This window comes from Calidris pugnax, unplaced genomic scaffold (genome assembly GCF_001431845.1).
Source record: "Calidris pugnax isolate Ruff unplaced genomic scaffold, ASM143184v1 scaffold51, whole genome shotgun sequence".
Classification (NCBI taxonomy): Eukaryota; Metazoa; Chordata; class Aves; order Charadriiformes; family Scolopacidae; genus Calidris; species Calidris pugnax.
Genome location: NW_015090797.1, coordinates 6954618 through 6968648, shown reverse-complemented (window position 1 = coordinate 6968648; position 14031 = coordinate 6954618).

Below are 14031 nucleotides of genomic sequence, written 5' to 3'. Positions count from 1 at the left end.
CTAATGGGATAGTCTCTTCTTGCACATCACAGATGAAATAGAAACAGGTCTCCCTAAGCAATGTGTTTATGCTAAACAGAGAGAATGAGGCAACCGTTTTCATTTTGTATGACTGCCTAAATTCAAATTACAAATTTAGAAGGTCATCAGACTCCCCACACCTCTTTTTTTTTAAAGATCTATAATTTATTATTATCTGCTGTTTATAAGACTGGAAGAGGGCTGTTATATGAGGATGTTGGGCTCTATGTACACCTAAGAAAACAATGTTGTACTCTCAAATGTTTCCAGAAATCTGAGACAGGGACTGGGAGCAAATAAACATTTTTCCCAGTGCCTTTGGATAGAAAATACGATATCCGCAGCTAATTGATTAAATTATTATTACCTAAAGACTGTTCCTGCATTCATGTATAAACAACTTGTTCTCGTAATGTTTATTTCAGTGTTGAAATGATGGTCTTTCTCCATGAAAAAGAATAATGCAAAGAGACTAGATGATCTTGAAGGTCCCTTCCAACCTGGACGATTCTATGATTCTGTGATTCTATATTCATTACTAAACTAGCAGAAGCCATGGGGGTGGGGGGCCAGGGGTATGGGGGAACACAAAACAACAAAAAAATGTTGTGCTTGAAATACCCTTTTAAACCATTTCTATCTTCTGTAGTTTTCGGGTTTAATATTTTTTCTGTATCTGTGCCTATAAAAGGGGGAAAAGTGCTTAGTCCAGTAAAAATATATAAATTCTGATTGAATTAAATTGAATGGAACTGAAGCTTTAAATATCAAAGACAAGGGGAGCATGAACAGTCAAGATTTGCTGTCCTATCAGCTCAGGAAGACTGTCTCTTAACTAATCATGACGAAGGTTTTCGAGCCTACGGTGTAGAAAACAGATCCTGTTTCCTACTGCAGTCTTATTTCTATTTACTAATTAAGCACCTCTTCTCTCCTGCTGGCTTAGTGTATCTATCTAATTATGTCATGGCTTTTCCAATCAGCGCCCCTTCATCCTTCTCGTATTGTACTTTTTTTTTTTTTTTTTAATAAGTCACAGGTTTTCTTGATGGGAATTCGTTATCGTGCAATGGCGCAGAGTTATGACAGAAGCCATCCCCTTCATTTCCTCCCCTGTTCCTTCAGTGCTATACATTCTACCTGTCTTGGCATTTCTGCTATGCTTAGAGTTTCTTTATGATTTATGCAGATGTATAACTTGGAGGCTGCTAGGAGATTTGCACCAGACAAAGTCCTTTGTTCATCTCGCTCAGGATACTGAGGGATGATAGAGCTCCATCGAGCTTTTGTGTAATGTAGGACAGTGACCTAGTTTCAGTACCTTTCAATATCTCATTCTGGCTCGGTTTTCTTCTGCCTCTTTTGCTCTAGCAAGTCTTAGACAGCCAAGCTTACAGAGAATTTCATCAAGGATTAGTCTGATTTCCTGACTGACTTTGTGGTACAAATTGCTTCAACTGCATTTCATTCTTAACAAATGTTCCCAGGGACATTGTCCAAGTAAATCTCAGGACTTTTCAGTTATGTGATAACAATTACTATTTAGGTTGCTGCTATCTGCTGCTAAAACTGTTACTGCACAAGATTTTTCCAAAGCAGCTTTTGGTGCCCAGCACCAGCTTTTGGTGCCCAGCTTCACATCCCTTGAAGTGCCCTCATTTTTAGAAGCTAAATGCACGGTTCTTTTTTGCCAAGCATGTCTTTTTCAAAATTCCCTTCTCTGGCCAATCCAAATGACTAGCTACTAAATTTTCTTATTATTATTTCAAATTGTTGCATATATAAATATATATATAGCTAACACCTATTTGCATGTACCACCATAAAATTCCAGGTGAGTACTTGCGCCCATCCCAGCTATTAAAGAATAAAACATCATTGATGTTACCCCAAGCCTAATCCTGACGCTTAACAAACTCCTCTTTTACTGTGTGTGCACACCTTTTTTAAGGTTCTGATGGAAAATAAAACAAGATGAAAAAACAAAGGACTGAACCTCATTCTTTATTTAACTGAAGGTATCATCTGTCTAAACAGTTCCCTGTCACTGCTGCTGAAGCTGGAGCTGGGGCTTAAAGTATCTGGCCTGCAATCTTCTTTAATTACAGTCATATGTAGCATCTCATGCGCACTCCCTGCTTACTTCTGACACAATAAGCAAAATCTGGATTAGGAGCCAGGTTCTACGCTGATTTCAAATTTATTGGGATGAAGTTCATTTGATCCTTTAGAAGCAGGATGAGCTTAGTTCCCTTGGGAGGGAATTGCCTAGAACCAGGAGACAGAGTCAGTTTCTTTAATCTTGATGTCTGGTCAAAAGGATTTTAGGGAAGGAATGAAGGTTTTAAAAAGTTCATGAAAATCTACCAGGAAAACGTGTGTCAAATTCCTTCATAGAAAAAAGCTGTGCCATCTCCAAAGACTGAAGAGCTGAGCTTTTTGTGCCACACATAGAACATTGGTGCTGAAGGCTGTGAGGGGACATCTTGTGTTTCCCAGCTGGCAGGAGACAAAGTGACACCTCAGGAAAGCCAGCACCGGGTCCTACTTGGCCCTTTGGGTAACTCTGGGCAAAACCACTTCGTTCTAGCTCTGCTTTCACATCTGTGAAACAAGACTCTGAAGTGTATGGGGAACGCCAGTCTTACCAAGGAGCACTGTGTACATATACAGTGGGGCAGAAAGAGCCAGAGCCCACGTGTAAGAGCATATAGCAGTTATTATATGACTGGCAGTACGCTACCAACATCACAGCAGCAATTGCTGTGTCTGAGGAGAGAGATCTGCAGTTACCGCACTCCTCGAAATTAAATGCCTTGATGGCAGTGATTATAACTCTGATGCAGTCACTCAGTCCCCTGTGTATTAGACGCGTTGCACGGTACCAGCTAAGGCATTTGGATCTGCTGTCTCTGGGTTAGTTCCTCTGCCTGTCAGAACTGGCTCTGCTCTGGATGCCACAGGCTCACCAGAAATCCCCACATTTCCTATCTCAAACACTATCAGCTCTTACCCACAGCCCATCATGTAGGTTTAGCTCTTCCTCCCCACCTCCTAAGGCATTATTACACTCCTCAGTTTATTCCGATGCTTCTTGCACTGATTCTTACATCGATCTTCCAGTTAGTGCTGCCAGTCACTCAGTCCCCTGTGTATTAGACGCGTTGCACGGTACCAGCTAAGGCATTTGGATCTGCTGTCTCTGGGTTAGTTCCTCTGCCTGTCAGAACTGGCTCTGCTCTGGATGCCACAGGCTCACCAGAAATCCCCACAGTTCCTATTTCAAACACTACCAGCTCTTACCCACAGCCCATCATGTAGGGTTAGCTCTTCCTCCCCACCTCCTAAGGCATTATTACACTCCTCAGTTTATTCCGATGCTTCTTGCACTGATTCTTACATCAATCTTCCAGTTAGTGCTGCTGGTCAGCCTGAAGCTAAACTTTCAAAACGCAGAAGCTAAATTTCAAAACAAGAGGAGCAAGGGTTATAAAAGCAGAAGCATTTTTATTGAGAGAATGGAGCTCCTACAGAAGCTCCTACAGCTGAAAAATCAGCTGATTGCTCTGAAAGCAGAATCATGATTCACCGTCAGCGGGAAGGGGAGGGAGGCTCAGCTGTCACAGATTCTGTTTGGTGAGGGCTGGCTCCTGAGCAACGTGATGTACAACCCAGACTTGGAGCAAGAGTCAGTGCAGAGCTGGCCAGGGAACCGTGCTCTCCTTCCTGGTGTGCCGTCAGAGGATGTAAAGCAGTGCAAGTCTTAACAGTGAGTATAAATATTTGAGCAAGAAAGCAGGCAAGCAGTATTCTGTTTGGTGAGGGCTGGCTCCTGAGCAGCGTGATGTACAACCCAGACTCGGAGCAAGAGTCAGTGCAGGGCTGGCCAGGGAACCACGCTCTCCTTCCTGGTGTGCTGTCAGAGGATGCAAAGCAGTGCAAGTCTTACCAGTGAGTATAAATATTTGAGCAAGACAGCAGGCAGGCAAGCGGTCGGGAAGGGGAGGGAGGCTCAGCTGTCACAGATTCTGTTTGGTGAGGGCTGGCTCCTGAGCAGCGTGATGTACAACCCAGACTCGGAGCAAGAGTCAGTGCAGGGCTGGCCAGGGAACCACGCTCTCCTTCCTGGTGTGCTGTCAGAGGATGCAAAGCAGTGCAAGTCTTACCAGTGAGTATAAATATTTGAGCAAGACAGCAGGCAGGCAAGCGGTGATGTTGTCTACCTGGACTTTGGTAAGGCCTTTGACACCGTCCCCCATGGCATTCTCCTGGTGAATCATGGCATAGACAAGTGTACCCTTCACTGGATAAAAAACTGGCTGGATGGCCGTGCCCAGCAAGTTGTGAGAGAATGGTCAGGCACTGGAACAGCCTGCCCAGGGAGGTGGTGGAGTCACCATCCCTGGAGGTATTTAAGAAACGTGTAGACATGGCTCTTCAGGGCATGCTCTAGTGCCCAAGATTATTGGTTTGTGGGTGGGTGTGACGTGGTGGGGTGTTGTGTTTTTTGTTTTGTTGTGTTTGTTTTGTTGTTGTGGGTTTTTTGGTTCTTTTTTCTTGTTTTGTTGTGTTTGTTTTGTTGTTGTGGTTTTTTGGTTCTTTTTTCTTTTTTCTTTTTTTTTTGAGGTTGGACTCGATGATCTCAGAGGTCCCTTCCAGCCATGGTGATTCTATGATTCTGTGATTCTGTGACTATAGCTCCTCTGGTTACAGTGATGGTGTCAGGGGCACAGGGCAGAAGTCCACAGGAGTCCATCGGGTGCCAGGCTACATCAACTCCACCTGGTGCAGAACTGGTCTGTTTTCTAAATTTGAGTCTTTTCCTATTTTTCAAAACTAAACACCCTTTCCAGCTTGCTATGATATCATCAAGAGCAGTGTTACTCACCCTGCTTCTCGGGGAAAGGCACCTCTCTGAGCTCTGACTCACCCCGAGATGGGTTTATTCCTGGAGGAATGAGGGTGAATGTTTCACAGCACCCACTGGGTGGGCAAAGCCTTGCTGTGGCATCTCCCCAGCAGTGCGAAAACTGTGGCTACCAGCTCCTCTGCTTTCACAGTCTGAGATTTCCTGGGGGCAGCTCATGACAGGGAGGAATCAAGGTTCTTCCTGGGTGCCTTTTCTCCTCCACCTGGTAGCACCTCCCCGTCGCTGCAGGCCCAGCCAGGTAGCAGCTGCCCAGCTGCCTTTCCCCACTTTTCCCCCTCCCTCCCTCCCAACGCCAGGCTGTAGGCAACCCCTTTTTTTGTTGTGGTTCTTTTTTTTGTGGGTTGGGTTTTTTTGGTTTTTTTTCCCCTGCAAGAGGCTTAAATCTCCTTTCACCATCTTGGGAGCATAGCGTGACTGCAGCCATCGCTGGCTGGGCCTGGCTGCCACCGTTCATGATGCCCTTTTTATTACCAGATTAGAGGACATTGTCGCGATGTGTATGAGGCCTTTCAGATAAGGCGCTGTACAAGTTCCAGCAGGTTCCAAATACAACAGCGCGGCTTTCGCATCCAGCCTACAGGATCAGAGTTTATTTCCCCAATGCAGACAGCTTTGCACTGCCTTCCTGTTAATTAAAGTATTGATTACAATACCGCACTGTTTACATGCAAGATTTTGCATGGTCTTGGCCATTCACATGCAAATGAACTTGTAAGCCTTTCTGTGCCCTAAAATCTGCTGATGTCAGTCTTCCAATTCTAACTCCACGTTGTAGGACATGTGGCTTTCTATAGCTTAGCTTTGATGCCCCCAAGTCATATTATCTCAATTCGGAGGTTCATTATGATAAATCTTTCACTGGTTTTAAATCAAAAACTTTAATTGTACCGTACTTATTCAGCTTAGGTTTTGGCTCCTGAAGGCAGCAGTTTTAATTGCATCATTTGTATAGTGGCCCAATATGTTTTGGTGTGAAAAGTGCATTATCACGTTTAATTTTGCATTATTTTTCCCATATGTTTTAGTTACACTAAAACTTCAGATGGGAAGTGAGGAGGCTTTCCCACTGTTCACTCATTCTCTCTTCAGTGTTTTTTAATGAGCGAAGACCACACTATTTTCTTTTGTTCTCATCAGTTGAGGTTTCAGGAAGCTGTTTATTTGTAGGGTAATTCTTGTATTTATGTAGAGCAAGGCATTAGACATTTTTATCCTCTACTTATTAACAAGCCAGATGGTACCGGCTGCTACCCACACAATTCCAATTATCAGATGGCAAACTGAAATATACGTGGGGCAAATGAGAAGATGTATATTAAAGAAGCATCACGGAGAATTGGCTTCTCCAATGTTGATTCACAAAGGGGTACTAGCAATTAGGGTGTGACAGCCTGCTGCTGAACGTACAGCATTGGCCTGGGGGCACAAGCACCCAGCCTCCAAAATTTTAATACTATCTCTCTCTTTCCCCTATGGAATGAATACTTATCTTTGAAATTTGATTCAGGTCTTTCTTTAGATTTCTTGTCTGCTTCAGAGTGAGATATAATATCAAAGCCAGTCAGTAAGTTAAGGCATCCTAGAAAGACACAGAAGAGCTGAAGATCAGCATGAAGTTTGTGCATCACCTCTCCTAATACACTCTCATGTGCTTCTGTGCATGCACCCCAGTAATACAGATATAGCTCTAACACTGGAATGTAGGAACCAGCAAATTATTGCTATTCCAGGTCTCAAACTGACCTAGAAATTACAATTTACACATGGATTTTTGCTTAAGGGCAAATTTCAACTTCAGGTTTAAATATGACGAGGTCTGGTCATGCTTATTATAGTTGGCTTCATGGTCTTTTAAAAACAGCTTTTGTAAATTCAGAACCTAGACCCAGTCCTTACTTAAGGTGAATCCCTACATCAATGACACATGTTAATAATAAAGAATGAGTGTTTTAATAGAAACTTTCATAATGCTTTTATCTTTTTCTGCCCAGAAGACACAACCTCTATAGGAAATGTTTTTGGGTGAAAATTGTGCTCTCATGCTTTCTACTTTCTGACATAGAAAGTATATACACGAGTTGGCTAGGAGGAAGGTGAATTATGAGAGGCAGTTTTTGAGTGACATTTATATTCCTTTTCCCTTCTGGTTCAAGCTGAAAGCACTAACCCATATCAAACTGTGGAGAAATTCATGTCCTCTGGTCAGATCAGCTAAAGTAAAAAGTTATTTAAGCTAAAGTAATAGCTTTCTAAAGTCCTTCAGCTGTTCATATAGGCTACTACAAAGTCAATCATCTATGTCAGTGGATTTTGCAAAAGTTGGAATGTGAAGCATTTCAGATTGTCTCTAGTTTCTGTTTATAGTATCCAATCAAGACAACACCTTCTCTTAGAACAGCTGCTCTTACGATGCCAGGGAAAAGGTACTCTCCTTGCAGCTGTTCCTGGCTCTAACACTTATAACCTACAGATCTTGGGGAAATGTCTTAATGGGATGAGTCTGAAAAACAAATCTGCGTGGTTTAAACACCATTTACACTTCAAACAGTTTACTATGTGCAAATGGGGCATGTGAAAATTCTCACATCTATCTATAGAGAAGTGAAAGATTTGTGTGGGCATTTGTCTGCCATTTGTTTACACAAGTGCATGAATCTGCAGCTGTGAAGAAGTTAGTGCTGCTTGTCTCACCTTCCATCTGTGGAATTGGGGGATTAATAAAGTTCCCTAAGTGTAAATCAGTGATACAGCCATTCACAAAGTCTTGTACAGGTCAGACACAGCTTTTGTACCTGATTTACCAGTCACCAAAAAAACCCAACCCAACATTGTCCAATGCTTGTTCAGTAAGTGTTCATTCCAGTGAAAGAGGCCCATTATCTACTTTGTATTACTGAAGTTCCTCAAAAAGGTTAGGCAAAGTAGAGAGATTCAAAATAAGCATCTCCTTGAAGCTCCAAGGTGCAACTGCCAGCCTCTCCCAGCCTACACAATTTTCATGGAGGTTCACTGTTTTGCTTCAGTTCTTTACAATTCGCGAGGCCAAAGTTTGATTTGATTTCTCAAAGTAAGAAAGCCAACACTAGATCAGATGCTTGAAGATCATCACTGACATTCAAATTATCATCAGGCCTGGATTGCAAAAAAGTGATTCAATAGCTGAACATCTGTGTACTCGCTCACGTAGAGTTGCTGTTTCACCCACAAGCAGCTGTGAAGTAGACAGGCAAAATTCTCTACATGGTGATAATTACTGTGTGCATTACAAAGGAGGCATAGTCATAAGAGCAGGCAATCAGTTTGGGTTTTTTTAACTTTGGAACAGAGCAACCATTAGATCCAAGGCTAATATACATAAAATAGGTTTCTCAGCCAAAATGGAGGAATATTATTCAGATCTGCATGAGGCTTCTGAGCAGGAAACTTTTTCTAAGGTCAATTTTCCCCATCTTAGTTTTGCTTCTATAGAAGCAATGGCTAAGAACTACTCCAGGCACTCAAACTCTTCAAGAGACTGAAATATGATTGATTCTATATGGATTTGCAATTGGCTTTAATATGCTTTTATTGTCTCACTACACGTGCCTGCCTGCTCTATCTTAGGCAATGGCACTAGCCATTGTATTATCATCGCTCACCACCAGGTCAGTGGTGACAGCTGAACATCCTTATCATGGCCTTTTTATCTATCTTGTGCACTTTCAGACTCTTGGTCACATCTTTTCATGAACACTTTCAGACTCTTGGTCACATCTTTTCATGAACGCTATTGCAGCCAGGAAAAAAACAACAAAAAAAAAGGAAAAAATAACAAACCACAAAATGCTGACAGTGAAATCGTTCTCTCATAAAAAACAAAAAAAAAAAGGAAAAAAAAAAACCCACAAAACGCTGACAGTGAAATCGTTCTCCCACCCAAGACAAGCAGTTATGCTCTGCAGAAAGCCTATGAAGTAGGGCTTAAATGGGATAAAACGGGATTTAATTAATGCATAAGCCTTGTATGCTTGTAGAGGACTGCCTTTTCCCTACGTTCTGGATCTATGAACTCAACTTTTTTCATTGCTAGGAGTTGACAGGCATTGAAGTATGAAACAGTACCTTCCTTGGGTTAATTCTGACACTTTGTATTTGCTCTTTCAAGGTTAACATGTGAGCATGCATGTGCCAACATGACATTTTGGGGATCACTGTCCACGCAGCCAGAGACCATAGTCTCACCCCAGGTAAATAGAGCAGCCTGGACTATGGCAGGAGTTAATATGTCATAAAAAACAAGAATTATGCCAAAGTACAAGAAGATTAAACTATGGCAGGAATCCAAATCCTGCATCTTTTTGTAAAATGGCTGTATTTTATTTATCACAGGAGTTTCTGGTACAGTAATGACTACACAGCAAATTCCTTTTATAAGCAGTAGTTTGGTTCATGTGTTTACATGATATTTGTGGTAAAGAGAATAGAAATCAAGTTACTAGTGGTTTTTTGACCAACAGCAAGTATCATTTTTTCACCTGTAATATTTGGTAACTGTATTTTATTCATTATCTAAAAGGGTTCCAAAATTTCACGAATTTTTCTCTGAGGGAAGATGCTAGGCACAGCAAGATTTGTGAGGAAAAAAGCTGATAGGTCACTCTATAAAAGCAAACCAGCTGTCAAGGTTTAGCTTGTTCCCTTAATAGGTAGCTGTGGAAAAGCATTGTTTGGATAGAATGATTGCAAATCTGGGATTGTGGCATTACGCGATGTGCACAGGAGGAAAATAAGGAAATGGAAGTTTTAATTTAAAGGAAAAAATTTAATTTAAAGGGAAACCCATTGGAGAGGGAGAGGGAGTGAGTTTAAGAGTTGTAATGGGAGCCCCGCTCCTGCCTGCAGTGGAGGCCAGGTGGAAGATGCAGTCTGGGCATGAACTGAGGAGAACTGGTCCTTGCTGAGCCTAAATATAATTTTCTGTTGTGCCTGGCACAAAGGTGTGTAGGCAGCAGGCACCTATGGGTGCTGCTGGGCGCTTAAAGCAGAGGATATCCAGCATCCACAGCGTTGCAGGGTTCCCACAGAGAAAACCCTGTGGGGTGGGTACTGTCAGCCTTTGGCTCCTGGGAGAGGGAGGATGGGTTTTCTGGCACAGGGACAGATCTGCAGTGCTCAGGTTGCTCCTGCATGGCAACCCCTTTGCTTTATAGCACACAAAGAAGCTTTGGTCCACCATCACCCATGCACACGGACGTGTCCCTGAGCGGCACTCGAGACTCTTACCCCAGGGCTCCAGGGGGCTTGTAACAATTTACACTCATTGGGATTCAGCCCTGTGTGTTTTAAATCCTACACCAGAGAACAAAAAAAAAAAAAAAAAAAAAAACTATAAAAAAAAAAATATTTTTTTTTTTTTTTTTTTTTTTATATTTTTTTTTTTTTTTTTTTTTTTTTTTAGGTATAGAAAAAAAAAAAAAAAATGGCTAATGTTTATTCCAAGACCATGGCTCCTTTATAACACTCTTCAGGAAAGATTACCAAGGCTACAAATACCTCTGTAAGCTTCTGCTCTGTGATTATCTCTATTGGAAGAACATAACTACAGAAAAATAAGAAGTAGTAGAAAGATTCTTTCATCTTCTATCTTTGTTTTTCTTAGAAATGGGCAAAGATGTGAAAATCAGAAGATTGTTAGTTGGTGGTGGATGTTTTTGGAAAAAGTGAGCAAATATGTCTTGTTTTGAGCGTTGTGTGTACTGCTGGCTAACAGGTTACCTGAACTTTCTTTGGAGGTTTCTTGTTCATACAGTAAAAATGCTGTTGGTAAAAAGATGGTGTGTGTGGATCTGAGGTGTTACGTAGAAAAAAAAAAAAAAAAAAAGCAAGATGCTTAAACGTGTTAGTGTGAGTTGAACACAGTTGTTCTGCTGACCTTAATGGCGCTATTCACACGCTTACAGCGAGGCGTGCGCTGAAGTACGGTGCTGAATCAGCTCTTATGCCCGTACTAAAATATAACAGTTGATTTCTGCAATCAAGGCCAGTGCCAAGCTCTGGTACATCCCTGCCTAGAGTCAAGATATTAGACCGTTGCTGCTGCGTGTAGTAGCTGGCATTGCAGCTCCTCTTCCCAGGCCTGCTGAAGATAAGCAGGAAGCATCCACACAAATTGGCTCATGCCGCTTCTTTAATAATTCATGTATTTTTGCTCTCTTCTATAGTTAATGAACCTCCCCCACTCTCACCCTCATTCTCTCTCCCTCTCCCATTCAGTCAGTTTGTTGTGGTTTCATGTATCTAATCCATCTGTCACTCGATTATAGCTATCGAGCACCTGTTATGGATTTCTAGAGTTTCATTCAAGCTGTTGACAAGTTATTCACAAATTGGCCCTTGTCACACTGTCATCGTGTGGAGTGCACTTTAGTGAATTCTTTTGGGTACACAAAATAATGAACAGAAGACAGCAAGGCTTGTGAATTAAGCAGTTTCATGTCCCCAATATTTAAAGAACCGCTAACAGATTGGAAGTTTCTTGTTGGTGAGATATTTTTCAAGTCCTTTTCTTAAAATATTTTGTCTTCTCCATCCAGACCCTTTCGCATGAATAATCACAACACAACTTGCTTGAGTTGTCAGGACAAGCTATGTTGACAATGACGCCTTATTTTATACAGCCTATGCTGCAGCTGTGACAAGTTGGTTGTTGCTACCTCTGCTCAATCCTCTGTGCCCAGGCTGCCTTGGTACCAGCAGGGAAAGCAGAGTGCTGGCTGGCTGGCTACCTGCCCCTCGTTAGATGCAAAACTCTTCTCCTCAGGTGGTTATTTGTTAAATTCTGCCCTGGAGGACACCAGACAGGAATCGGGTATCAGAGGCAACAGAGGTTACTGTGCAGGAGTGAAGAATCTCCTGAAGAAAGCCTTAGGAAGAGTTAAGGTTAAAACAGGGTCAGCAATGTATTGAAAAATTGTCATTTTCCTAACAACATTTCACAAATCTAAGTACCAAAAGGTCTAGAAATAAACATTTTTAACTTCTGCTTCCATACAGTTGTTGCTTACTCCTTAGGCTTTCGTCCTGTGCTGCTCATGCACCTCTCAGCTTCTGCCTGTGCTCTGCTGTCGTTTCCCAAATGCCCTTGACATTATAAACAGTTTCTGAGTCTGTAGTAAGGGCCTTGTAAGTAACATGGTGCCAGGACAACGTAAGCTAAAAGAGAATTCTAAAATATTCTTACAGCGCAGTGTGTTGGTAGTGTAGAAGAATGCATTTGCAAATAAAGGCAGAATGATTGATCTGTTTGCAGCTACGAAATGAGTTATTTATGTGCAATTTGGCTCGAAACAAGTAAATGTAGAGCGTGCATATCTGTATATTTAAATCTATTTTGCATCAATAAACATATGTACAATTTTCTAGGGAAGTCTGTGAATCCTTTAAATAAGATTCCAGGGCTTCAGTGTTTCAATCTTTGAAGAGGGTTGGAATTTGTTTTTTTTCCAAATTCAAAAGGATAGAAACGAAAGCTTAGCAATTGTCTTGTCCAGATGGGGTGCTAATACAGCACTAGAAAATTATCTGGCAATTGCAAAGGGACTAAATTACATCTGATCACTTATTAGATTTTGTACTTCTTAGGGGCTTGATGTTGCAAGATACTTTTTCCCTTTGTGGTTTCACAGGGAGAAATCCAGCCGATCTGATCATTGCTCTGAGAAACCAATAGGTGGCAGGACTTCAAAGCAAACTGTGAAATAATAAAGCCATGTTCCATTATAACGAAGCTTAAAATAGAAAGTGCAGCTGTCTCAATAGTTAATAGCTTAATAGTTAACTCAGAAGTCCTTTTTAGAGTTTTTTGAATATGTTTATAATTATTCAATGTTCAATCTGTGAACTGGAGTTCAGATACTCACAAAAACTTCCTTCCAATTAAACAAAAGTTTCAGGGGAGTTATGGGCTAAGTTTGTATGGGCATTTAGGTATTAGAGGATGCTGATAGGCACCTATGATTTTTAAAGCATATAAGGTTCAGAGTCATAGAAATACTTAGATACCTAAATATTTAGTTACTTAACGCTGGCATGATACTGATCATATTTAGGGATCCCAGCATAAATATATTATGATAATAAACCCATTCTCAAAAATTTTCTCTCTCATTTCTTTCAAACCAGATCATAAGACCAAGTTATGCACCTGAGGAAGCTTCACTGAGAGTTTTAAAACCACATCACAGCGAAGCCATCAATGCAAATCAGTAATAATACCTTCCCACCTGCTGCTATTCAGCGCATTCAAATCAGCCTAATCACACCCTCAGCATCACAGTAATGAGCTGCTCTGAGCCCTGCCTCAAATGGAGGTCCTGCAAGCCCTGACACCGGGGTTTTCGCCTGGATACCAAAAGAGTCCTTTCATTAGTGGCTTACCCACCCAGCAGTATCCTCAGCATGCCTGGGGCATGTTGTCTCCCAGGACCGCGGCAGAAAAATAGATACAGGCCACCTCTTGATGGAAGGAAAAGCCCAACTCCAGCCTACGTGACAGCTGAGGGATCATGAGAATAATAGAATAAGCTCAGCAGAGACGGCCTTCAAGACAGGCAGAGGTTTTGACAACTAGGGCACAGGCTGCTTAAGTAGTTGACTTGGCTGCGGTGCCCGCGTCCGGCGGTGAGCTCGCAGCCAAGGATCCTGAGCGAGGGGAGCCACCTCTAAACTGGCATCACATCAGTTGCTTAGACACATAAGCCCCATTCTTCAGCCTTGCACTATTGGCTAATTTAGGCAGCTCCCTGCTCAGCTGTTTGCCTTAAAAAGCTGAAAATCCCTTTCTTACAAGCTTAACAATTCCCGTACAGGGATCCCAAGCTGCGAACAGGCACTCAAGTTGGTGCTGAAATTCCAAGCTGCGAGCGGCCGAGGAGTTGTGTTGTGCTCCTCTGCCAAACAACGCTGAAAACCATCAAAATAAATCCCTTCAAATCCTAAATCTTGCTGGCTGTGAGGAAACTAGGCTTGGGGGGCTTAAATCACTTCTGAAAATTATGTAGGATCCTCAGTCACTTATGTGCCTTTGAAAAATTTACCCTTAA